The sequence below is a fragment of the Lontra canadensis genome, unplaced genomic scaffold (assembly GCF_010015895.1).
Source record: "Lontra canadensis isolate GAN:19392208 unplaced genomic scaffold, GSC_riverotter_1.0 scaffold114, whole genome shotgun sequence".
Classification (NCBI taxonomy): Eukaryota; Metazoa; Chordata; class Mammalia; order Carnivora; family Mustelidae; genus Lontra; species Lontra canadensis.
The window spans coordinates 1,877,059-1,903,957 of NW_022631108.1; the positions used below are offsets into that span (position 1 = coordinate 1,877,059).

At 36.0% G+C, this 26,899-nt stretch overlaps 1 protein-coding gene across 8 annotated transcripts in view; it reads left to right on the forward strand.

The window, feature by feature from the left end:
- GPR174 (G protein-coupled receptor 174) overlaps window positions 1-26,899 on the forward strand; it is a 68,884-nt gene that overhangs the window by 10,897 nt on the left and 31,088 nt on the right. For 4 of the 8 annotated variants that reach the window (XM_032840620.1, XM_032840621.1, XM_032840622.1 and 1 more), the window contains one exon: window positions 14,798-14,893. The gene's annotated coding sequence lies outside the window, so the exon portion shown is untranslated. Of the gene's footprint in view, window positions 1-14,797; window positions 14,894-15,465; window positions 15,512-16,772; window positions 16,946-26,899 lie in introns of those variants that run through there. The other 4 variants (XR_004380650.1, XM_032840618.1, XR_004380652.1 and 1 more) reach the window with 3 other exon arrangements.

The following is a 26,899-nucleotide window of genomic DNA, read 5'->3' on the forward strand; positions in this document are numbered from 1 at the left end:
TTTTTAAATTTATTCTTTGATTTCCTGGTTTACCCTTCATTCTTTAGTAAGATGTTCTTTAACTTCCATGCAATCTACACATTTAATGCAATCCCTATCAAAATGCCACCAGCATTTGTCACAGAATTAGAACAAACAATCCAAAAATTTCTGTAGAACCACAAAAGACCCCAAATAGACAAAGCAATCTTGAGAAGCAAAAGCAAAGGTGGAGACATCACAATTATGGACTTCAAGCTATATTACATAACTGTAATTATCAAGACAGTATGGTACTGGAACAAACACAGACACATAGATCAATGGAACAAAATCAAAAATCCAGTACTGGACCCACAACTCTATGGTCAACTAATCTTCAACAAAGCAGGAATTAATATCCAATGGAAAAAAATACAGTCTCTTCAACAAATAGTGTTGGGAAAACTGGGCAACAACACACAGAATGAAAGTGGGCCATTTTTTTTAATACAATGCAGAAAAGTAAATTCAAAATGTATGAAAGACCTAAACATGAGACAGGAAACCATCAAAATCCTAGAAGAAAACACAGGCAGCAACCTCTTTCATCTCAGCTGTAGCAACTTATTACTAGATACCTCTCCAGAGGCAAGGGAAACAAAAGTAAAAATGAACTACTGGGAATTTGTCAGGATAAAAAGCTTTTGAAGAACAAAGGAAACAATCAGCAAAATTAAAATGTAACCTACAGGGGTGCCTGGGTGGCTCAGTGGGTTAAAGCCTTTGCCTTCGGCTCATGTAATGATCCCAGGGTCCTGGGATCGAGCCCCATATCGGGGTCCCTGCTCAGCGGAGAGCCTGCTTCCTCCTCTCTCTCTGCCTGCCTCTCTGCCTACTTGTGACCTCTATCTGTCAAATAAATAAATAAAATCTTTTAAAAAAATGTAACCTATGGAATTCAAGAAGACATTTGCAAATGACATATTTGATAAAGGGCTAGTATCCAAAATCTATAAAGAATTTACCAAACTCAAAACCCCAAAATAAGTAAACCAGTTAAGAAATGGGCAGAAGACATAAACATTTTGCCAAAGACATCCAGATGGCTAATAGACACATGAAAAGATGCTCAGCATCACTCATCATCAGGGAAATACAAATGAAAACCACAATGAGATATACCTGTCAGAATGGCTAAAATCAAAATTAACAACACAGGAAAAAAACAGGTGTGGAAAAGTGGAAACCTCTTGCATTGTTGGTGGGAATGCAAACTCTGCAGTCACTCTGGAAAACTTTATGGAGGTTCCTCAAAAAGTTACCCAATGGGACGCCTGGGTGGCTCAGTTGGTTAAGCAGCTGCCTTCGGCTCAGGTCATGATCCCAGCATCCTGGGATCGAGTCCCACATCGGGCTCCTTGCTCTGCAGGGAGTCTGCTTCTCCCTCTGCCTCTGCCTGCCATTCTGTCTGCCTGTGCTCGCTCTCTCTCTCTCTCATAAATAAATAAAATCTTAAAAAAAAAAGTTACCCAATGACACAGCAATTACACTGCTAGATATTTATTCAAAGGACACAAAGATACAGATTTGAAGGGGCACATGCACCCCAATGTTTATAGCAGCATTATCAACAATATCCAAATTAGTGGAAGAGCCCAAATATTCATTGATGAATGGATAAATAAGTCCTACACACACACACACACACACACACGCGCGCGCGCACACGCGCACACACACACACACACACACACAGGAATATTACTTAGCTATTAAAGAGAATGAATTCTTGCTATTTGCAATGACATGGATGGAGCTAGAGTGTATTATGCTAAGTGAAAGAAGTTAAATACCAGAGAAAGACAAATACCATATGATTTCACTCATATGTGAAATTTAAGAAACAAAACAAATGAATATAAGGGAAGGAAAAAAAAGAAATTGTTAAACAATTTGTTATACAATTTAGTAAATCATAGATGATTTACTAAATTGTAAACCTGAATCCAATTTTACCATATATATTACCTAACTAAAATTTAAATGAAAAGTTGAATTAAAAGAGAAGAGAAAGTAGATCTCTACTTATATTTGTGAATCATTTTTCCCCCTTTGGAGCAAGGATTTGGAGTTACAGGATTCTTGTCACAGGTTCAGAATAGAATATATTGCTATATTACAGAGAAAGATAATGGAATTTAACACACATACTTAACTTTAGGACCTTAGCGTTGTAACCATCTGACCTAATCAGCTACAGAACTCTGGGAAACAAACAGGTACAAGGTTTAGGATAGTCTGTCTCCTGATAATGTTGGTTATTCTCCATGTCCTCCTGCTCTCTGCACACTGGCCTCTATTTTTATGCTTTCTTATCCAAGAGGAAGTATAAGAAGGGTCTTGGGAGATGAATCTCTGAACTCTGATCTAAATCATATTTTCAGCAGGCACTAATCAGAAGCTTGAGCTTCAAATTGTGCTTTTTGGGAGCTAGCTAGGGGCATAAACCTGAACAAGGAGGTAAACTTCTCCATTTTTCAGTTTCTGTATTTGTGCAAATAGTGTGATTGAGGGCACCTCTCTCTCAGAGGTATTATTCACCATGCAGGTACCAAATACATACTTCACATTACTTTGTTCAGAATTATCCTGTAGAATTTGCAAAATGCCATGTGCAAATTTTGGATTCAAACTGTACTGGGAAAGTTAAGTTACATCTGCCTATTTCCTTCAGCACATGGGGCCATTATGCTTTGTCCAGCTTTCACCTTAAAATGCTTATGAGGAGCAGAATTTTTATAAGGCTTAAGTTGAAAAAATGGGAGAAAAGTATGAGATTCATGAATTAGTGAAATCTCTGCTTTGAGAAAGGCCATATGGAATGCTCCAAGCACATTAAGAACCATGGTGGGTTTGTATGTTAAATATATGGTCAGCCTTCTATAGAGCTATTAATATAATATTATATAATATATATATTGCTAAATTGAATTGCTAAATTGAATAAGCCAAATATTAATGGTCATATATATATATTTAATATAATATTATAGATATAATAGATATATTACATATATAATATATATAATATAATATTATATATTATATAATAATATAATATAAATTGAATTGCTAAATAATATAAATTGAATTACTAAATTAATATTTGGCTTATTCAATTTAGCAATTGATTTCACTCATTTCTCTCTTGTTATGTGTATTGTGCCACTGCTGCCAGTCTATAAGTTTTCAAGGAGAGAGGCCATTTCTCCTTTTTCTCTCCAGTGGCATCTAGCACAATAACTTGATTTACAACAAGTTTTTGTTCATCTCATCACTTAATTCTTTTTTGTTAGACTGATCATTTAACAAACTGTAGGAGTAGGAAAAGGGCTGGCCAAGAAAAAGAACATTTGTCCTATTTTAGTTACTTTCTTCCAGAATTGCATGCCAGTGAAAATAGATATCTGTATGTCTGTATTTCTGTGTGTGGGGTGGGGATAGAAAGAGAGGTGGAAAAAAGGCAGGAATAAGTGTTATGTTTTTATACACATAGCAAAAACACATAGCAAGTATTCTGTGTTGCTTTTAGTTAATGAATAAAGCTAATTTCAAGTCTACAGTAAGCTAAGCTGAATACAAAGTCTTAGTGAAGGAGGCCTGGTGGTTAGCATGCCATTGCAGAAAGCAAAATAAAGGACATGTATTTCAGTGATCTGTACATGTGTTGATTTAAAAATTGACTGCCTTTAATAACATAAGCAAAGCTCACATGCAAATGCCTGACTATATAGAAAGAGAAATATCTGTTCACCTATTAGAGAATGTACAGTTGGAAGTATAGTGTGGATAAAGGAACTCAAGGCTTTTGAATTAAAACTTAGATTCTAATCCTGGCTCTACCATTAAGTTGCTATATAACTAAGAATGAATACCATGGGCCCCTGTGTGGCACAGTCAGTTAAATGTCCAACTCTTGGTTTCAGCTCTGGTCATGATCCTGAGATCATGGTTGTGAGCTTAAGCCCCAAGTCAGGCTCTGCAACTCAGCCCAGAGTCTGCTTGTGTTTCTCCTTCCCTTTCCCTCTTACCCCAACTCATGCTCTCTTTCTCTCTCAAATAAATTAATAAATCTTTTTTTTTAAAGAATGAATACCTCACTTTCTCTAGGCCTCAGTTACCTTGTTTCTTAAGACTACAGCATTAATAGAGATTAATAGATTATTGCTGAAGATAAAAATAACCCAATATTTATTTAAAATGTTCAATAATTTCTATCATCGATTACAGATTATAATTAGTCTCATTGATGGAATATAAGAAATAGCACAGAAGATCATACGGTTAGGGGGCAGAAACTGAATGAGAAGCAATCACAGAGGGAGAAAAACCATGAGAGACAAACTAAGGGTTTCTGGAGAGGAGGAGGATGGGGGTATGGGGTAACTGGGTGATAGGCATTAAGGAGGGCACATGATATGATGAGCCCTGGGTGTTATATGTAACTGATAAATTATTGAACTCTACATCTGAAACTAATGATGTGCTATATGTTGGCTAATTGAATTTAAATTACAAAAAAATGAAAAAAAAAGTTCATTGAATTACTACCTATGTCATCATTGGGCTTATCAATGAAAAGAACATACAGACAAAAGGAAAAAAAAAACCAGCATACCATTCCAGGTATTCAATAGCTTTTTGCTAACTGAACTTGTTGAATTATTTACTCAATATGTGAGCTGATAAGCAAGTTTGTATAAGATTTGAAGGGTGGATCTTGTTTAAAATCCCTCCCCTGCTCTCCTTCCATGGTACCACCCTCCTTTTAGCTTGTGTCTGTGATGGTTCCCATCAATGGTTTAAAAGAAGACTACTAGGAAAGTGCCTTCATGGTCTCTGTGAAGGTCCTGGATAATACCTTCTAGTTCTTCATCATGAGTACACTAGCTTAAATCCACATATCAAATTTCACTTATTTTGAGTTTAAAAATAGAGACATTCTTTTTCTCTGTCTGACTTATTTCACTTAGCATTATACCCTCTAGGTCCATTAGTGCTGTTGCAAATGGCAAGATCAATTTTTTTTTTTTAATGGATGAGTAATGTCCCACTCTATACCAATTCCTTATCCATTAATCTGAGGATGGACTTGGGTTGCTTCTGTATCTTGATTATTATAAATAATGATGCAATAAACATAGAGAAACATACATCTTTAAGAATTAGTGTTTTCATTTTCTTTGGGCAAATACCCAGTAGAGGAATTACTGGGTGCTATAGTAATTATATTTTTGATTTTTTGAGGAACTTCAACACTGGCTATACCAACTTGAAGTCCCACCAACAGTGCACAAGTGTTCATTTTTCTCTACATCCTTAGCAACACTTGTTATTGATTGTACTTTTGAGTTCAGCCATTCTGACATGTGTGAGGTGATACCTCATTGTGATTTTGATTCGTATTTCCCTGATTATTAGTGATGTTGAGCATCTTTCCATGTGTCTGTTGTCCATCTGTATGTCCTTTTAGGGAAAATGTCCATTTAGGTCCTCTGCCCATTTTTTAATCAGATTTTTTTTTTTGGTGTTGAATTGTATAAATTATTTATATATTTTGGATATAACCCCTTATTGTTTACAGCATTTGCAAATAACTTTTCCCATTCAGTAGGTTGCCATTTTGTTTTGTTTACGGTTTCTTTCACTATGTAAAAATCTTTTATTTTGGTGTAGTCCCAATAATTTAATTTTATTTTTGTTTCACATGCCAGATGAAATGTATCTAGAAAAATGTTTCTGTGGCCCATGTCAAAGAAATTACTGTCTGTATTTCCTTCAAGGAATGTTATGGTTTTAGGTCTTACATTTAGTTCTTTAATCCATTTTGAGTTTATTTTTGTATATGGTGTAAATAAGTGGTCCACATTCATTTTTCTTTTACATACAGCTGTCCAGTTTTCTCAACACCATTTGTTGAAGAGACTTTTTACCAATGTACATTCTTGCCTCCTTTGTCATAACTTAATTGACCATAATGTATGGGTTTATTTATGGGCTGTCTGTTTTGCTACACTACTCTCTGTATCTGCTTTTATCCCAATACCATATTGTTTTCATTACTACAGTTCTGTTGTATACCTTAAAATCTGGGATTGTGATGCCTACAGTTTTGTTCTTCTTTCTTGAGATTGCTTTGGGTATTTAAGGTCTTTTGTGGTTGCATACCAATTTTAGTATTGTTTGTTCTAGTTCTGTGAAAAATACTTTTTTTTTAAAATAGGGATTTCATTAAATGTATAGATTTCTTTGGGTAGTATGGGAATTTTAACTATAGTGGCTCTCCCAATCTATGAGCATGAAATGTATTTCCATTTCTTTGTGTCATCTTCAGTTTCTTTCATCAATGTTTTTTAGGTTTTTTTATTTAATTTTAATTTTTTAAAAGATTTTATTTATTTATTTGATAGAGAGAGATCACAAGTAGGCAGAGAGGCAGTCAGATTAAGAGAGGGGGAAGCAGGCTCCCTGTTGAACAAAGAGCCTGATGTGGGGCTCGATCCCAGGACCCTGAGATCATGACTTGAGCAAAAGGCAGAGGCTTAACCCACCGAGCCACCAAGGCACCCCTTAATTTAATTAAAAATCTGTTTTCATTATCTTGAGTTAGCCAACATATAGTACATCATAAATTTTTGTTGTAGTGTTCAATGATTTACTAGTTGCATAAAACACCCAGTGCGCATCCAATACGTGCTATCCTTAATACCCATCACTCAGTCATCCCCTCCCTCCACTCCCCTCTTTTCTGTAACACTCGGTTTGTTTTCCAGAGTCCAGAATCTCTCAGTTTGTCTCCTTCTCTGATTTCTTCCCATTCAGTTTTCCCTCCCTTCCCCTGCATTCCTCGATTGTATTCCTTATGTCCCACATATGAGTAAAACCATATGGTAATTGCAATATTTTATAGTTTTCAGAGTATAGGTCTTTCACCTTTTTGGTTAAGTTTATTCCTAGGTATTTTATTGTTTTTGATGTAATTGTAAATGGGATTGTTTTCTTAATTTCTTTTTCTGCTACTCTATTATTAGTGTATAGAAATCCAACATATTTCTGTATATTTTCTTTCCTGCAACTTTACTGAATTCATGCATTAGTTCCAGTAGTTTGTTGGTGGTATCTTTAGGGTTTTCTATAAAGAGTGTCATGTCATCTGCAAATAGCAGATAGTTTACTTCCTCCTTACCACTTTGGATGCCTTTTATTTATTATTTATTGTCTGATTACTCTGGGTAGGGCTTCCAGTATTATGCTGAATAACAGTGATGAGAATGGATACTTTTGTCTTCTTCCTGATCTCAGGGGAAAATCTCTCAGTTTTTCCCCATTAAGGATAATGTTAACTGTGGCTTTTCATATATGACCATCATTATGTTGAGGTATTTTCCCTCTAAGCCTTCTTTGTTGAGAATTTTTAGCATGATGGGTGTTGTACTTTGCCAAAAGTTTTTCTGCATGTGTTGAGATGATCATGTTGTTTTTATCTCCTTTCTCTTATTTGAGAATATTAAAATACATTTGTATCCCCAAAATAAATACCATTTGATCATGGAGACTGATTTTTAAGGTATTATTGGACTTGGTTTGATAATACTATATTGGTGATTTTTGCATCTATGTTCATTAGAGGTCTATAGTTCTCTTTTTTTAATGTCTTTATCTGTTTTTGTTATTAGGGTAATTCTGGCCTTATAGAATGCATTTTGAAGCCTTCCTTTCTCTTCTGTTTTTTTGGAAAAGTTTGAGAAGAATAGGTATTAACTGTTTAAGTGTTTGGTGGAATTCACCTGTGAAGACATCTGTTTCTGGACTTTTGTTTGTTGTGGGTTTATGATTATTTACTCAATTTATTGCTAGTAATCTGTCTATTCATTTTCTTTGATTGCTTCCTGATTCTGTTTTGGAAAGTAACATGTTTTTAGGAATTTATCCATTTCTTCTAGGTTTTACAATTCATTGGCATATAATGTTTTGTTATATTCTTATAATTATTTTTATTTCTGTGGTGTCAGTTGTTATTTCTTCTTCATTTCTTATTTTATTTATTTGTTTATTTAGTGATTTGCTTATTTATTTATTTAGTGTGTCTGGTTAAAGTTTATCAATTTTGTCAATCTTTTCAAAGAAACAGCTCCTGGTTTTATTGATCTGTTATATTGTTATTTTAGTTTCTATTTCATTTATTTCTAATCTAATTATTATTATTCCCTTCCTCTACTGGTTTTGGGCTTTATTTTGTTATTTATTTAGAATATGTAGGTATAAGGTTAGGTTGTTTTTGAGTTTTGTTTTTTGTTTGTTTTTTGTGTTTTTTTTTTTTTGATTCTTGAGGTAGGCCTGTATTGTTATACTCTTTCTTACAACATATTTCCCTGCATCCCAAAGATTTTGGACCATTGTGCTTTTATTTTCATTTCTCTCCGCCTATGTTTTTGATTTCCTTCTTAATTTCTTCATTGACCCATTAATTGCTTATTAACATGTTATTGTGCTTCCATGTATTTGTTATTTTCAGACTTTTTTGTCATTGATTTCTAGTTTCATACCATTGTGGTTGAAAAAGAAACATGATATGATTTCAACATTTTTAAAATTTATTGAGATTTGTTTTATGTCCCAACATGTGATCTATTCTGAAAAATGTTCCATATGCACTTGAAAAGGATGTGCATTCAGTTGTTTTTTAATGAAATGGTATGAATGTATGTTAAGTTCATCTGTTCCAATGTGTCATTCAAAGCCAGTGTCCTTATTGGTATTCTGTCTGGATGATCTATCCATTGATGGAAGTGAAGTATTAATGTCCCCTACTATTATTGCGTTATTATGGAGTTTTTCCTTCATTCTGTTATTACTTGCTTTATGTCTTTGAGTGCTCCCATGTTGAGTCCATAAATATCTACAATTGATATATTTTCTTCTTCATTGCCTTCATGATTATAATATCCTTCTTGTCTCTTTTTACAATCTTTGTTTTAAATTCTATTTTGTTTGGGGACCCCTAGTGGCTCAGTTCGCTAAGTTTTCATCTCTTGATTTTGCCCCACGTCATGATCTCAGGGTCATGGGATCAAGTCCTGCATCAAACTCTGTGACCAGGATGAAATCTGCTTAAGATTCTCTTTTTCCTTCTGCCCCTCCCTCTGTTCATGCATGCTCTCTCCCTCTCTAAAATGAATAAATAAATAATAAATAAATAAATATCTTTAAAGTCTATTCTGTTTGATATAATGAGTGCTACCACACTTTCTTTTAGCTTCTATTTGCATGATAAATGTTTTTACATCTTTTCACTTTCAATCTGTATATGTCTTTAGATCTGACATGAGCCTCTTGTATGAAGCATATAGATGGGTTTTACTGTTTTATACATTCTCTCTACCTGTGTCTTCGATTGGACCATTTAGTGCATTTACAATCAAAATAATTATTGACAAGCATGTACTTACTGACATTTTTTATTATTTTATATTTGTTTTTATATTTTTTCTCTGTTGCTTTTTTCCCCTTTTTCTTTTCCCTTGTAGTTTGATGGCTTTATTTAATGATACGCTTGGATTCCTTTCTCCCCCACCCCAAACTTTTTTTCAAATCTGTTACAGGTTTTTGATTTGTGGTTACCATTAGGTTTATATATAACATCCCATGCATATAACAGTCTATATTAAGTTGATGATAACTGAAGTTTGAATTCATTATAAAAGCACTGAATTTTGACTCCACCATCCACATTTTATATATAAGATGTCATGTCATACATCCTTTTATTTTGTGAATTACTTGCCTGATTTTTGTGGTTATAATTGATTTTACTGCTTTTAAGATTTAGCCTCCACGCTGGCTTTATAAGTGATCAATCTACCATTTTTATTATGTTTTCATGTACTTGTAAATTTTTTTCTTCCATAATTTTCATACCCCTGATTGTGGTCTTTCCTTTCCACTCAAATAACTCCTTTGAATGTTTTTTAAGCTATTTTAGTGGTGATGAACTCAAACTTTTGTTTGTCTTGGAAACTGTCTTGCCTTCTTTTCAGAATAAAGCCTTGTTGGATAGAGTATTTTTGGCTGTGGCATTTTTTTTGTTTTTTGTTTTTTTTTTTCTCCCTTTTAGCACTTTTAATATGTCATACCACTCTCCTCTGTCCTACAAAGTTTCTGCTGAATTATCAGCTGATAACCTTATGGGATTCCCTGTTATGTAACTGCTTTTTTTTTTCTTCTTTTTTTCCTCTTGCTCCCTTTAAAATTCTCTATCACTACATTTTGCCATTTTAATTATTATGTGTCTTGGTACAAACGTCCTTGGCTTCCGTTTGTTGGTAGCTTTCTGTGATTTTTGAATCTGGATATCTGTTTCCTTCCCCAGATTAGTGATTACTTCAGCCATTATTCTTCAAATAAATTTTCTGTCCCCTTTTCTCTCTTTTTTTTCTTTCTGGAATACCTATAATGCCAACATTACTACTATTGATGATGTTGCTGAGTTCCCTTAACTTATTCTAATTTTTCACTGTTCTTTTTTTTTTCTTTTTGCCAATTTTCTTGGTTTGTTTCTATTATTTTGTCTTCAAACTCACTGATCTACTTTTCTGTTTCCTCTAATCTACTATATATTCTCTCTAGTGTATTTTTTATTTCATTTATTGAGTTTTTCATCTCTGGTTCTTTTAAAGTATTTTCTCTTAATTGAAGGGATCCTCCGTTCTTTTCTCAAGTCCAGGAAGTATCTTGTCGCCATTATTTTGAATTCTTTATCAGGGTTATTACTTATCTCCATTCCATTTAGCATCTTTGCTGTTATTTTATTCCTGTTCTTCCATTTGGGACATATTCCTCTGCCTCATCATTTTGTCTAACTTGCTGTGTTTGTTTCTGTGTATTAAGAAGGTCAGTTATGTTCCTTATCTTGAAAGTTGTGGTGTTATGAAGAACAGATCCTGCAATGCCTTGTAGAGCAATGTACCTTGGTTACTCAGGCCAGGCACTTCAAGGCTATCTTCTATGTGTGTTCCATGCACCCTGATGTTGTGGCTGAGCCATGTTTGCCTTCAGTCTAGTCAGTTGCAATGTCCCCCTTTGCCTGTTGTGGACAGGTTTTGGTCCCTGTACCATTAAGGGGCCAGTCTAGGACTACCTTGTTCTTGTAGTTGTGTCAGACCTGATGCCTACCCTCAGTCCTTTTGTTGGGGCTGCTGTTGCACCAAACTGCAGGTTGCTCTCCCTACATTGTTCCCTGAGAGGATTTCCTTGATGGATGGAATGTGTAGTCAAACTCAGATGTCTGCCTTCACTTTATCTCTTGGGGTTGCAGTGGCCCCAAACTACAAGGCTTTCTCCTTGTGCTGTGTCTGGTGAGGTTTTTATTGACAGGGGAGGCCAGCAGTCAGATCAGGGATCTACCCACAGCCCACTGTTGGGACTGCAGTTGAGCTGATATATGTGGTTATCTTTTCCTCTTACCGGAACAGGGATCACTTTGGAGGGACTACTGATGAGTGGATTGGATTGGATGGGCAACTATGCAGGAGAACACAGGGACAGGGCCTTCAATGTTACTAAGCTAGGTGAAGAATGTTCAAGTTGGTTTCATGGTGTGTCTGGATATCTACATTGGGTATGGGGAGGTAAATTGTGCCCACCAGCTCTTTTGTTCCTGAAGTCTTTTAAAGAACCTTGTTCTTCCAACACATGTTCTCAGATTAGTAAATAGATTTCCTTCCGTTATATTCCAGGCACTTTTTCAAGCTGCTGCTTCTATGATGTGTCTTGCAGGGGTTATTACTCAATCTTTTTAATGGCTGAAGCTCAGTTTCCTTTCTGGCTCTCCCACAGCTAAAAATACTGATTTTGGGGGGGTGCTTCTGCCTTCGGCTCAGACATGATCTCAGGGTCCTGGGATCGAGCCCCACATTGGGCTCTCTGCTCAGCAGGGAGCCTGCTTCCCCATCCCCCTCACTCTGCCTACTTGTAATCTTCCTCTCTGTCAAATAAATAAACAAAATCTTTGAAAAAAATGCTGATTTTTAAAGCACCCAGAGTTATTCTTGCTTATTGTAATGGTGCAAAGTTAAGCCCCACTGGTTTTCAAAGCCAAATGTTATGAGGAGTTATCTTCCCAGTGCATGTCCCTTATGTCTGGGGTGCCTGGCATGGGGTTTATTCCTTTTCTTTCCCATTTTCTTTCCTTCTTCTCTGTCTTCCATTTGTGGTTAGTCTGGGCAGAAGTTTGGTTCACAGCCACAGCTCTGCCCCTACTATTATTTTTGATATATTCTCATCACTAGGATTAACTGTGGAGAATCTATTCTGCCAGTCTTTGGCTTGTTTCCTGGGTTAGCTGCACTGGTGTGGCTGCATCTAAGTGTATCTATGGGACAAGGCAAACTTAGAATTCACCTACTACACCATTTTCCCAGGATAAGCAAATCAAATTTTGTAGTAGACTTCAACTCTCAGAACTCAAAAGAACCTTAGGAATAAAAAGTCCAGCTATTGCATTTTACAGATGAAAAATTGAGGCCCAGAAACAGAAGTGATTTTCCCAAAGTCATATCACCAAATAGTGATAAAGTGAAGACTAGAATCCAGGTGTCCTAGTTCTCTGACCTGTGGTTTTACCCTTATACTCTGTTTCTCTCACCTTATGTGGCCTGTCTTGGGAGTTGAAAAAGCCAGCAAATAACACAATAGTTTTGTGGGTATATGGTTTTTCTAAAAGAAACAGTTGAAACTAAAACCCCTTTTTTGATATCTTACATGACTTTTGTCTGTGAAATATAATTTAAAAAATACTTGAAAAAAGTGCTTGAGAATATTCACCATTTCAATAAAATCTGTTTTTCTCCAGCTGGATTTGTCTAATGGTGTTTATGATTAATCCATGACTCCACTCAGTCACTGAATTCTGTCCTTATGAACTATTGCTCTAGTTTGTCCTCACATATTTGTCCCACTCAGATGGTACTTTGGTAGTTCTGGCTATGCCTTTACACACAATAAAGTACCAGTAGGCATCATAACTTTGTTGGTTTGTAATTTTCTGTCTGGGTTTTCTTTCTTACCCTTTCCCTGTAATAGATTACTGTGGATTCTGGGGCCTCTGAGAATGCCTTTTGGTTACTCTAGTCTATTTTATTCTCACCACTAATTTTTCCTTCAAGTCTTTTTAAAGCACTTATTGAGAAGTCCCTGTGTACCAAACATCTTATTTAATTAATGTTGGAAGCCAGAAGAAAAAGACAAATGACACATATTAAACATCTCTTACATGCTAAGCACTGTCTTACTGGCTTTTACTTAGGATATCTTATGTAATCTTAACAACAATGCTCCAGGAGTATACATTATTGTACTCATTGTATGAGAGGAAGAAACTGAAGCAGGGCAGGAAGAACAGAAACAAGTTGTTCAAGATCCCCCAACTGAAGCTGGTATTCAAACTCTAGTATCTTTGAAACAAGCCCCCTCCCCAAGGAGCTGGCGGTCTAGATGAGAAAAGATTCTTAAAAGGACTAGTCTCACACAAATTTGTTTATGTGGAAGCTATTATGTTGGTTGTCTGCCTTCTTTCTTTCCTGACTACTCCTCGCTTACACAGCATTTTCTGCCAACACTTAGAATATAATCTGGCTTCTCTGGTAATCCTAATATATTGCACCACCTAAGATTGTTCCCATCTATGTTCCTTTACCTACCTTCTTCTACAAAGTAAAATGAATCTTTTTTTGTATATTTCATCCTGTCCACTCTCCAAAGTGAAAACTGGCATATCTGATTGACTACAGTAAATGGGATAATTTGAAAATCTTCTTTGTAGTATTTTCATTTATTAAGAAACTCTTTGAGGGGCACCTGGGTGGCTCAGTCAGTTAAGCATCTGACTCTTGATTTTGGCTCAGGTCATGATCTCAGAGTTGTAAGACTGAGTTCCACATCAGCCTCCATGCTGGGTGTGGAGATTCCTTAAGATTCTCTCTCTCCCTCTGTTCCTCCCTTCTACACTCAGATTCTCTCCCTCTCTCTCTTTTTTTCTCCCCCTCATTTTCTCAAAAAAAAAAAAAAAAAAACAAGCCATTAAAAAAAGGAAATTCTTGGAGACAAAGTACATTAAAGGGCTGAATCTGTAATGGATATTTCAGGTAGGGTGGCAAGTCCAGGCAAGAGATCATTGTGCAATATGGAGCAGAAAGGAGTGGAGTACGGTTTTTGGTGCACCTAAACTACCCCACATGAGAAAGCATCTACAAACATTTCAAGGGTACCTGCAAGGCAGATTTTGGGGGGGGGGTAGAAGTTAATCTACCTCAGCATCAGCTGTGCTGATAGCCAGTGGCCATTTGGATTTCCCTCCATGTGTATTCATTAATCAGTGAAGCAGCTGTGGTTATGAGAGCTCAGGACAAGAATCCCCACCTGAGAACAAGTCAACTCCTATCCTCCAAATGGGTTGTGTTTGACTAGAAGCCATGGACTTTTTCCAGCTAGTTAAGAGCTCCTTGTGACAAAGAAGTGACATGTGAACCCTGCCACTGAAATTCCTATCATCTCTCACCATTTCCAAAGGCTACCAAGTTAAAAAAAAAAAAGATGTCAGATGATAAAGGGATTCCCACTCGACTTTGCTACCACCACCAGCTAAGTATAACTTTCTCCAGACTATTTTTGCACATGGTAATCCAGTTTTAGTTTCAGCATCCATCTGCTGAAGTATCCCAGCACTCTATGAGGATCTTCTTAATGCTGTACTTGACCACTGCTTTTCTATTTTTTTCAGGTATAAATGAATTAAACCAGTCAGATTCCCCATGGCTTCTTGAGAAGACCCTAATGCTATGACTAAGGAATTCCACTACCATTGGAGAAACAGTAGGTACTCAAATAGTCTTAATTCCATTTCGGCATTATCCCTAAAAGAGTGCTTTTTCACTCTGTGAAGAGTGGACTGAGAGCTCTCACAAGTCACCTCTCCTACCTCTGCTGGTCCATTGATAGATTCCCAGATAATGACCAGGTTCTTGCAGTCAATGAATGTAATCTTATAGAACATGAAAAGCTAGTGTTTCTGGAGTATTTGGTAGAATGTGATATTCTTTTAAGTATTATCTTGTTGAATCATATTGGAAATGAGGCAAAAAGAAAAATGAATCATACTGACCCTGACTATATTAAGAAAATGCAAACACATAAATATCACTCAGCACATATTCTCTACTCTAGACATATAGTAGAGAGTAATATATGTGCATTGAAGAAGGGGATGCCATTTACTGAGAAGAAATAATAGACTAGTTGTAAGTGAATCACATGAATAATAGGCAAGTGTCTATTTATTGATTGGTAAGCTTAAAAGTCATTGAATCTTAGGTTAAAAGCATATTTGGAAAATGCAGATTTTGGAGAGAAGGTAGTGTTTTTTATGTTTCTTTTGGCTTCTTTTTCTAGAAGTCTATTCTTAGAAAAAAGGTATTATTGAAGCACCAGCCTAGATATCTATTGTAAGAGAACTTGTTTAACACTTAAGCTCATTAAAAAAAAAATCAGCAGCAATATCTCATTGTAGCTTTGATTTGCATTTCCTTGATGATTAGTAACATTGAGCATCTTTTTATGTGTCTGTTGGTCATTTATGTCTTCTTTGGAAAAATGTCTATTCAGGTCCTCTGTTCATTTTTTAATAAGATTATTTGTGAGTGTTTGCTGTTGAGTTGTATGCATTTTTAAATATATTTTGGATATTAATGGAATATTGGATACATTATTTGCATACATCTTATTCTAGGTGGTCTTTTTATTTTGTTGATGGTTTCCTTTGCTGTGGAAAAGCTGTTTATTTTGGTATAATCCAAATAGTTTGATTAACAACAGGCAAATTATGGAAGCAACCCAAGAGTCAGTTGATAGATGAATGGATAAACAAGTGGTATATACACACATATATACACACAACGGAATGTTACTCAGCCATAAAAAGAATGAGATCTTGTTATTTGCAACAACATGGATGGACCTAGAAAGTGTTATAATAAGCAAACTCAGTCAGTCAGAGAAAGACAGATATGATGTGATTTCACTCACATGTGGAATTTAAAAAACAAAAGAAACAGGGGAACCTGGGAAGCTCAGTCAGTTAAGCATCTGACTCTTGATTTCAGGTCAGGTAATGATCTCAGGGTCTTGAGATTAAGCCCTGCATTGGGCTCCATCCTAGGTGTGGAGCCTTCTTAAGATTCTCTTTCTGCCCCCGCTACCACTCTCTCTCTCTCCTTCTAAAGAAAGTTAAAAAAAAAAAATAAAAAGACAAACATCAGTAGCAACAAACAGATTCTTGAATATAGAGAACAAACTGGTGTTTGCAAGAGGGGAGGTGGATGGGGGATGGGTGAAATAGATAAAGGAGATTAAGAGAACATTTATCATAACGAGCAGTAAGTAATGTATAGAGTTATTGCATCATTATATTGCACACCTAAAACTAATATAACACTGCATGCTAATTATACTTCAAAAAAATCAAGAGCAAAAGGACTGCACAGATCACTTTAACATGGAGAAAAAAAAAAAGGCTCTAAACGTGGTCACATTCACTTATAACCCTACCCAGGAATTCACGGATTTAAAAACTAAAAAAGCTCCTTAGAGTGCTCATATTCCTTGTATGTGAATATGTGCATGTTTAACATAAGTATTTAGTATATGGATTTATGGATATCTGGAAACAAAATTGAAATAATTCTATCTTTTCTTTATAGTTGCACTTTCTCATAAAAAAGAAAGAACCTCTGTTCAAGACCACTTGAGACTTTTCCCCTGATTTAATCAGGATGAGAGCTCGGTGAGACAAGAATAAAAAAAAAAAATAGATGCCTGTCTGAAGCACATTATATTTGCAGCACTCATAAATTAGTGATTAATAATAAGTGGGGTAGCCTACATGGCATGCTTCCTTTGTAAAAAATAATTATCTTTAAAAAAATAATTATCTTTTGCCTCAGTATAGTACTATACCTCTGTTGGAGGTATTAACAAATGAAAGAGCTGGTTGAACCTTAGTTCCTGTTGTGGTATAAAAGTCAAGTTAACTAAGGAAATTCAATAGCATTTTTATTTATTAATAGCCATAGAAGTCCCTAATCATGATATAACCTCAGGCTTGAGAAAGAGAAATACTTAACTATTACTACAAGCCAAAATAAATAAATAAATAAATAAACAAAACAAAACAAAGAACAACAATAGAAATTTTTACTAATAAAAAAAGATGCATGAGGAAAATATGTAATTTCTTATTATGATTTCCTCCTGGAGACATTAGCCAGCATTCAGTCTTTGGCCACAACAGTTAGATATGCATACAGTTATTTCGCACTGTTTAAAATGTTAAGAATTTATTCATTTTTAAAGATTTATTTATTTGAGAAAAAAAGAAAGAACATGAGTGGGGGTAGGGGCCAAGAGGGAGGGAAAGAATCTCAAGCAGACTTCCCACTGAGTGTGGAGCCTGACATGAGGCTTGACCTCAGGACCCTGATATTATGACCTGAGCTGAAATCAAGAGTTGGACACTTAAGCAACTGAGCCACCTGGGTACCCCAGAATTTATTCCTTTTTAAGAATATTTATATAGCACTTATTATAGAAGCTTAGAAATATTAACTGATTACTCATAGAGGGAGGCAGTATTACCTCTTTTTATAGATGAGGCAATTGAGCCGTGGAAATGTGTAAGTAACTTGCCCAAAGTCACACAGCTAGTCAGTGGCAGAGTCTGAATTTTTTTTTAATTGAAGTGTAATGAACATGCAATGCTATGTTAGTTTCAGATGTATAAAATATTGATTCAGTAATTCTATGCATTGCTCAATGCTCAATGATAACTGTAGTCACTGTCACTATACAATGTTAGTTATTACAATATTATTGACTATATTATTTATGCTCTTTTTTTATTTCCATGACTTATTTATTTTATAACTTGAATTTTGTACCTCTTAATCCCCTTTATCTATTTTAATCATCTTCCTAGCCACCTCCCCTCTGGCTGATTGGCTCCAGATTCCCATGCTCTTGTCAACTCTAAATGATGTTTCATTATTTATAAAATAACTGTATATTATACAAAAATTATATATACATCCACACATAAATATGACATGGAATACTAAGGCTATTTAAAACCCAGAAGTAAAATGATATAATATTACAATTAAATTGCCTATAAAAGTTATTTGGTTTAATCAACCCATTTTAAAGAAGAAATGAGGGAGGAAGAGAAGAAAATGCTAGCAGAGTAGGAGGACCTAGGTTTGCCTCATCCTAGGAACAAAATTAGATAACTATCAATCATATTAATCCCTTAGAAATAGATATAAAGCCTGACAGAATAAACTCTACAACTAAAGGGAGAGAAGAGACCACATAGAAGAAGTTAGGAAGAATGGAGATATGGTTTAGAGGAGAAATGGATTGTAAGTGCTGCAGAGGGAGGGAACCATGGTCACAGAGAAGGGTGAGAGAGAGATAAGCACACAGGGGAATGTGCACAAATGTTTGCCGAAGACATTGGCTTGGAAAATGAGAGAGGCTGACTTCCATGAGTTCTGGCAGCCAGCCTTGCTTAAATTCTGGAGTATTAAAGGTCAGGAGGTTTGACTGATGCCTGCAGGTCAGAGCCTTGAGGGCACTGCAGTACTCCTGGAGAGAAGGCAGGCAAAGAACAGAGAGGCAGAGAGGGTGGAAAGAGCAATCTGAAGAGTACCTGGGGCACAAATTTGAGGGATTATTCACTCTTCCCAGAGCATGTCACTGAGAGGCTGCATACATAAAGACACCTTACTGGGAACAAAGAGCTGACAGGTCCCTCACCCAGAAGACTAGCACAACCTCCTGCACATACCACTTCTCCAGACCAGAGAGTTCTACAGGGCCTCAGTTCTGGACAGGTCTCATTTCACAAGTAGACCAGAGCACACCTAGTTAAAACTCACCACATTAAGGCCAAATATGAAATACTGCCACAACAGGCAAGGAGAGCTTCTGCAGATGAGTGGCCTGAAGGACAGAACAGCTAAAAAACAAACAAACAAAACAACAACAACAACCAGCAGCATGCATACAGCAAATGTTGGTGACACACCCTCAAGCACCAGGGCACGGGCACTACATGACCTTGTCTTCATAAGGCCATTACTTTCAGGAAGAGAAGACATAACTGGTCTTTCTTTCTTCCTTCCTATCTTTCTTTCTTTTTTTAAGATTTTTTTTTTTATTTATTTGAGAGAAGGAAAGAGAAAGAGAGAGAAAGCATGAGCAGGGAGGAGAGGAGAAGCAAGCTCCCTGTGACCAGGAAGCCCAATGCAGGGCTTAATCTCAGGACCCTGAGATCATGACCTGAGCTGAAACAGAGCCACCCAGGCATCTCAAAACTGGCCTTTCTAACACAAAGAAGGCAGAAACTTAGACAAAATGTGAAGATGTAGGAATTTATCCCAAATGAAAGAATAAGACAAGGCCATTGCCAGAGATCTAAGCAAAAGAGGTATATGGAAGATGTCTGATGGAGAATTTAAAGTAGCAATCATGAGGATACTCAATGAGCTTCAGAACAGAACAGAAGACATCAGTGAGACCCTCACCGCAGAGATAAAATAATTGAAAAGATTTCAGATATGAAGAATGCAATGTATGAGGTTAGAAACAGGCTTGATGCAATGAATAGCTGATTGGGAAAAGGAGAGGAATTAATAACCTTGAAGACAAAGTAAGGGAAAGTAATTAAGCTGAACAAAGAGAGAACAAAGAATTATGCAACACAGGAATAAATTTAGGGAACTCAGTGACTACATCAAGCATAGTAACGTTTATTTTATAGAAATACCAAAAAAAGAAGAGAGAGAAAAGGGGGCAGAAAATTTATTTGAAGAAATAATAGCTGAAAACTTAATCTGCAGAAGGAAACACATATTGAGACCCACGAGACATAAAGAACTCCCATCAAAAATGACAAAAGCCGGCCAACACCAAGATACTTTGTGATTCAATTTCCAAAATATAATTATAAGGAAAAAAATCTTAAAAGTAGAAAACAAAAGAAGTCCCTAATTTATAGAGGAAACCATTAAGGGCAGCTGAAGATGTCCCAACACAAACTTGACAAGCCAGAAGGGAGTGGCATTAGATGACAAATGGCTGAATGGGAAGCATTTGCAGTAAGAATATTTTATCTAGCAAGGCTGTCATTTAGAATAGAAAGAGAATTGAAGAGTATCCCAGGAAAACAAAAACTAAAGGAATTCATGACCAGTTGACCAACCCTGCAAGAAATATTAGTGTGGATTCTTTAAGTGCAAAGAAGAGACCAAAAATGACAAAGACAAGAAAAGATAAGAAAAAAATCTCCAGAAAGAATGATAAAACAAGTAAGAAAGTGGCAATAAATGCTTATCTATCAATAGTTACTTTGAATATCAGTGGACTAAATACTCCAATAAAAAGACATGAGGTGTCATAATAGATTTTTTTTTTAAAAACAGTCTATATGTTGCCTAAAAGAAACTCATTTTAGACCTAAAGACACATTTATCTTGCAAATAAATGTCAAAATAAAGCCCGAGCAATAATACTTGTGGACAAACTAGAATTTAAAACAAAGACAACAACAACAACAACAACAAAAAGACTATAACAAGAAACAAAGAAGGGCACTATGTAGTAACAGAGGGTAAAATCCAATAATAGGATGTAACAACTGTAACTATTTATGCACCTAACAGTGCAACCACATATATGAAACAATTAATAACAAACAGGGGTGCCTGGGTTGTTCAGTTGGTTAAGTGTCTGACATTCAATTTCAGCTCAGGTCATGATCTCAGGGTTGTGAAATCGAGCCCCACTTTAGGCTCCACACTGAGTGTTGAGCTTGCCTAAGATTCTCTCCTTCTCCCTCTGCCCTTGCCCACCATTCAAGCATGTTCTCTCTCTTTAAAAAAATCTGAATTAATAATATACATATAGAGACTGATTGATAATGATATAATGACAGGAGGGGATTTTAAAACCCCACTTACGTCGATGGACAGATATTCTAAACAGAAAATCAGTAAGGAAACAATACCTTGGAATGACAAACTCGAACAGGTGGACTTAAATATATTCAGAATATTCCACCCTAAAACAGCAGGGTACACACATTCCTCGCAAGGTCACATGGAACATTCTCCAGAATAGATCACACATTAGACCACAAAACAGGTCTCAACAAATATAAGAAGATTGAAATCACACCATACGTCTTTTCTGACCAAAATGCTATGAAACAAGAAGTCAAGCAGAAAAACAAGAACAAAAACAAAATCTGGAAAGACCACAAATATATGGAGCTTAAATAATATGCTACTAAACAATGAATGGGTCAACCAGGAAATAAAATAAGAAATTAAAAAAATATGGAAATAAATGAATAGTAATATAGAATCGTCCCAAACCAGTGGGAAGCAGCAAAAGTGATCCTAAAAGAGAAGTGTATAGAAAGATCAATCTCAAGAAGCAGGAAAAATCTCAGATAAAATACCTAACCTTACACCTTAAGGAGTTAGAAAAAGAACAACAAATGAAGCCTTAAGCCAGCAGTAGGAGGGAAATAATAAAGAATAGAGCAGAAATGAGTAATAGAGGGTGCCTGGGTGTTTCAGTGGGTTAAGCCTCTGCCTTCAGCTTGGGTCATGATCTCAGGGTCCTGGGATCCAGTCCCGCACTGGGCTCTCTGCTCAGCAGGGAGTCTGCTTCCCTCTCTCTCTCATTCTCTCTCTGCCTGTCTCTCTGCCTACTTGTGATCTCTGTCTGTCAAATAAAAAAAAAATCTTAAAAAAAAAGAAATGGATGATAGAGAAACAAACATACATACAAACAAACAAAAAACCCCAACAGAACAGATCAATGAAAACAAAGGTTATTTCTTCAAAAAATTAATAAAATTGATGAACTTTTAATCAGATTTATCAAAAAGAAAAGAGAATGGACCAAATAAAAATAATCACAAATGCGAGAGGGGAAATAACAACCAACACCAGAGAAACACACTTATAGGAGAATATTATGAAAAACTATATGCTAACAATTGGACAACCTGGAAGAAATGATAAGTTCCTTAAAAAAGATATGAAATACCAAAAATGGGACAGGAAGAAATAGAAAACTTGAACAGATGAATAACCAGCAAAGAAATTGAATCGTTAATAAAAAAGTCTCAACAAACAGAAGTCTATGACGAAATGGCTTCATAGGCGAATTCTACCAAACATTTAAAAGAAGAGTTAATAGCTATTCTTCTCAAACTATTCAAAAAAAAAAAAAAAGAAGAAGAAGAAGAAATGGAGGGACACTCTCAAATTCATTCTAGGACTCCAGCATTACCCTGTTACCAAAACTAGATAAAGACCACTAAAAAATTCTGTCAAGTCCTGGGCTCTTGTTTTTTGGGAGGTTTTTGATCACTGCTTCAATCTCGTTACTAGATATTGGTTTATTCAGGTTGTCAATTTCTTCCTAATTCAGTTTTGGAAGTTTATAGATTTCTGGGAATTCATCCACTTTGTCTAGGTTGCTTAACTTATTGACATATAACTGTTGATAATAATTTCTGATGATTGTTTCTATTTCCTTGGTGTTAGTCATGATCTCTCCCTTTTCATTCATAATTTTATTAATTTGGTTCTTCTTTCTCTTCTTTTGGATTAGTTTGGCAATGATTTATCAATCTTATTGATTCTTTCAAAAAACCAGCTTCTAGTTTTGTTGATGTGTTCTACTCTATCTCTAGTTTCTATCTCATTGATCTCTGCTCTAATCTTGATTATTTCTTTTCTTTTGTGTGGGGTTGGTTTAATTTGTTGTTGATTCTCCAGTTCTTTGAGGTGTAAAGAGAACTGATGTATTCTGGATTTTTCAAATTTTTTGAGGGAGGCTTGGATGTCTATGTATTTTCCCCTTAGGACTGACTTTGTTGTATCCCATAGGTTTTGGACTGAAGTGTCTTCATTCTCATTGGTTTCCATGAATTGTTTAAGTTCTTCTTTGATTTCCTGGTTGATCCAAACATTCTTAGGCAAGATGGTCTTTAGCTTCCAGGTGTTTGAATTCCTTCCAATTTTTTTCTTGTGGTTGAGTTCCAGTTTCAACGCATTGTGATCTGAGAATATGCAGGAAATAATCTCAGTCTGAGGGTTATGGAAGGGAGGGAGGTAGGAGGTTCGGTGAAACTGGTGGTGGGTATTATGGAGGGCACATATTGCATGGAACACTCGGTGTGTTGCATAAACAATGAATTCTGGAATACTGAAAAGAAATTTTAAAAAATAAATAAAAAAATTTTAAAAAGAGCAAAGGAAACAGAGAAAGAGAGAAAAAGAGAGGCAAACCAAGAACACACTCTTAGCTATAGAGAACAAACTGATAGTTGCCAGAAGGGAGGTGAGTGGGAGCACTGGTAAATTAGGCAATGGGAATTCTAGAGTGCACTTGTTTTGATAAGCACAAGGTGGTGTATGAAAGTGTTGAACCACTGTGTTGTATATCTGAAACTAAAGTTATACTGTATATTCACTAACTGGAATTTAAATAAAAACTAAGAAAGGAAAGAAAAAAAAAAGACCACTAAAAAAGGTCCAATATCCCTGATGAGTATTGGACGCAAAAATCCTCAATAGAATACTAACAAACCAAATCCAGCAATACATTAAAAAGACCATTCATCACGATCAAGTGGGCTTTATTTCTGGATCACAAGTGTGGTTCAATATTCACAAATAAATCAATGTAATACATCACATTTATAAAGGAAAGGATAAGAACCATATGATCATTTCAATAGATGAAGAAAGCATTTGAGAAAGTACAGCATCTATTCATGATAAAAACCCTTAACAAAGTAGGTTTAGATGGAACAAAATAATAAAGGCCTTACATGAAAAACCTATAGCTCATGTCAAGCTAAATGAAGAAGAACTGAGAGCATTTTGTCTATGGTCAGAAACAAGATAAGGTAGACACTAACAAAATTTTATTCAACATAGACTGGAAGTCCTAGCACAGGAATAAGACAACAAAAACAAAGAAAAGACATCCAGATCAGAGAGAAAGTATAAAACTTTAACTTTTTTACAGGTGCCATGATACTTTATATAGAAAAACTGAAAGACTCCACAAAAAACTACTAGAAATGATAACCAAATTCAATAAAATTACAGGACATAAAATCAATGTACAGAAACCTTGCATTTCTTTTTTTTTTAAGATTTTATTTATTTATCTGACAGAGAGAGATCACAAGCAGGCAGAGAGGCAGACAGAGAGAGAGGAGGAAGCAGGCTCCCTGCTGAGCAGAGAGCCAGATGCAGGGCTCTATCCCAGGATCCTGAGATCATGACCTGAGCCGAAGGCAGCGGCTTAACCCACTGAGCCACCCAGGCACCCCGAAACCTTGCATTTCTATGCAGCAATAAAAAAAACAGCAAAAAGAGAAATTCCAGAATCAATCCCATTTACAATTGCAACAAAACCAATGGGATATCTAGAAATAAACCTAAACAAAAATGTGAAAGATCTGTACTCTGAGAACTACAACCAATAATGAAATAAATAAAAAATGACACAATGAAATATAGAGACAATCCATGTTTATGGGTTGGAAGACAAATATTATTAAAATGTCTATACTACCCAAAGAAATGTACACATTTAAAGCAATCCCTGTCAAAACACCACCACCATTTTTCATAGACCTAGAACAAACAATCCTGAAATTTTTATGCAACCACAAAAACACCCTGAAGAGCTGAATAGCCAAAGCAATCTTGAAAAAGAAAAGAAACCTGGACACATCACAATTCCAGACATCAAGTTATATTACAAAGATGTAGTGATCAAGATATTATGGTACTGGTACAAAAACAGACACATAGATCAATGGAACAAAATAGAAAACCCAGAAATAAATCCAAAATCATATGGTTAATTCATCTTTGAGAAAGAAGGAAATAATATCCAATGGGAAAAAGACAGTCTCTTCAGCAAATGGTATTGGGAAAACTGGAAAGAAAGAAGAAAGAAAGAAAGAAAGAAAGAAAGAAAGAAAGAAAGAAAGAAAGAAAGAAAGAAAGGGGACCACTTTCTTACAGCATACACATAAATAAATTCAAAATGGATGAAAGACCTATAGGTGAGACAGGATACCATCAAAATCCTAGAGAAGAAGACAAGGAGCAACCTTTTTGAGATCGGCCATAGCACCTTGTTACTAGATAGTTCTCCTGTGGCAAGGGAAACAAAAGCAAAAATGAACTACAGGGACTTCATCAAGATAAAAAGCTTTTGCACCATGAAGTAAACCATCAATAAATCTCAAAGGCAACCTTTGGAATGGGGAAAGATATTTGCAAAGGACGTATTTTTTTTAAGGTTTCATTTATTTTTTTGAGAGGGAGAGAGAGAGGGAGAGGGAGTGAGGAAGAGAGAGAGAGAACAGAAGGAGAACAGAACACTGAAAAAGGGAGAAACAGCTCTGCTGAACAGAGAGCCTAATGCAGTCTGGGCTCAATCCCAGGACACTGAGATCATGAACTTAGCTGAAGGCAGACACTTAACTGAGCCACCCAGGGATTCTACAAAGGACATATCTGATAAAGCTTTAGTATCCAAAATATACAAAGAACTTATCAAAAAATACCCTCCAAAAAACAAATAATCTAGTTAAAAATAGAAGACACAAATAGTGATTTTTTCCAAAGAAGATATACAGATGGCCAGCAGACACATGATAATGTGCTCAACATCACTGATCATCAGGGAAATGCAAATCTAATTTACAATGAGATATCACTTTACATCTGTCAGAATGGCTAAAGTCAACACAATAAACAACAGGTGTTGGTGAGATGTAAAGACAGGAGAACCCTCTTACCCTGTTGGTGGGAATGCAAAGTGGTGCAGCCACTCTGGAAAACAATTTGGAGGTTCCTCAAAAAATGAAAAAGAGAATTACCCTTCGATCCAGCAATTGGACTACTAGGTATTTCCAAAAACAAAACAAAACAAAAACACCCCCCCCAAAAAAACACCTAAATACTAATTCAAAGGGAGACTTGCACGTAGATTTTTTAAAAAGATTTTATTTATTTGCTAGAGAGAGAGAGCACAAGCAGGCAGAGAGGGATGGGGAAGCAGGTTCCCTGTGGATTAGAGAGCCTGATGCAGGGCTTGAGCCCAGGACCCTGAGATCGTGACCTGAACTGAAAGCAGAGGCTTAATCCACTGAGCCACCCAGGCACCCCTGTTTTTTTTTTAAGATTTTATTTATCCATTTATTTGAGGAGGGAAGAGAGTGGCGGGGGAGGAGCAGAGGGAGAGAGACAAGTAGATTCATTGCTGAGTGCAGAACATGACACAAGGCTCCATCTCATGACCCTGAGATCATGACCTGAGTGGAAACCAAGAATCAGATGCTTAACTTACTGGGCCACCCAGGCGCCCACACCCAGATGTTTATAGCAGCATTATCTACAACAGCCAAATCATGGACACAGCCCAAGTGTCCATAGACTGATGAATGGGTAAGGAAGAGGTCACACACACACACACACACACACACACACCAGAATATTACTCAGCCATAACAAAGAATGAAATCTTGGCATTTGCAATGACATGGATGGAGTTAGAGAGTGTTATGCTAAGTGAAATAAGCCAGTCAGAGAAAGATAAATACCATGTGTTTTCACTCATATATGGAATGAGAAAACAAAACAATGGGGCAAAGGAGAAAAAGAGAGAGGGGGCCAAATCAAGAAACAGACCCTTAATTATAGAGAATAAACTAACAGTG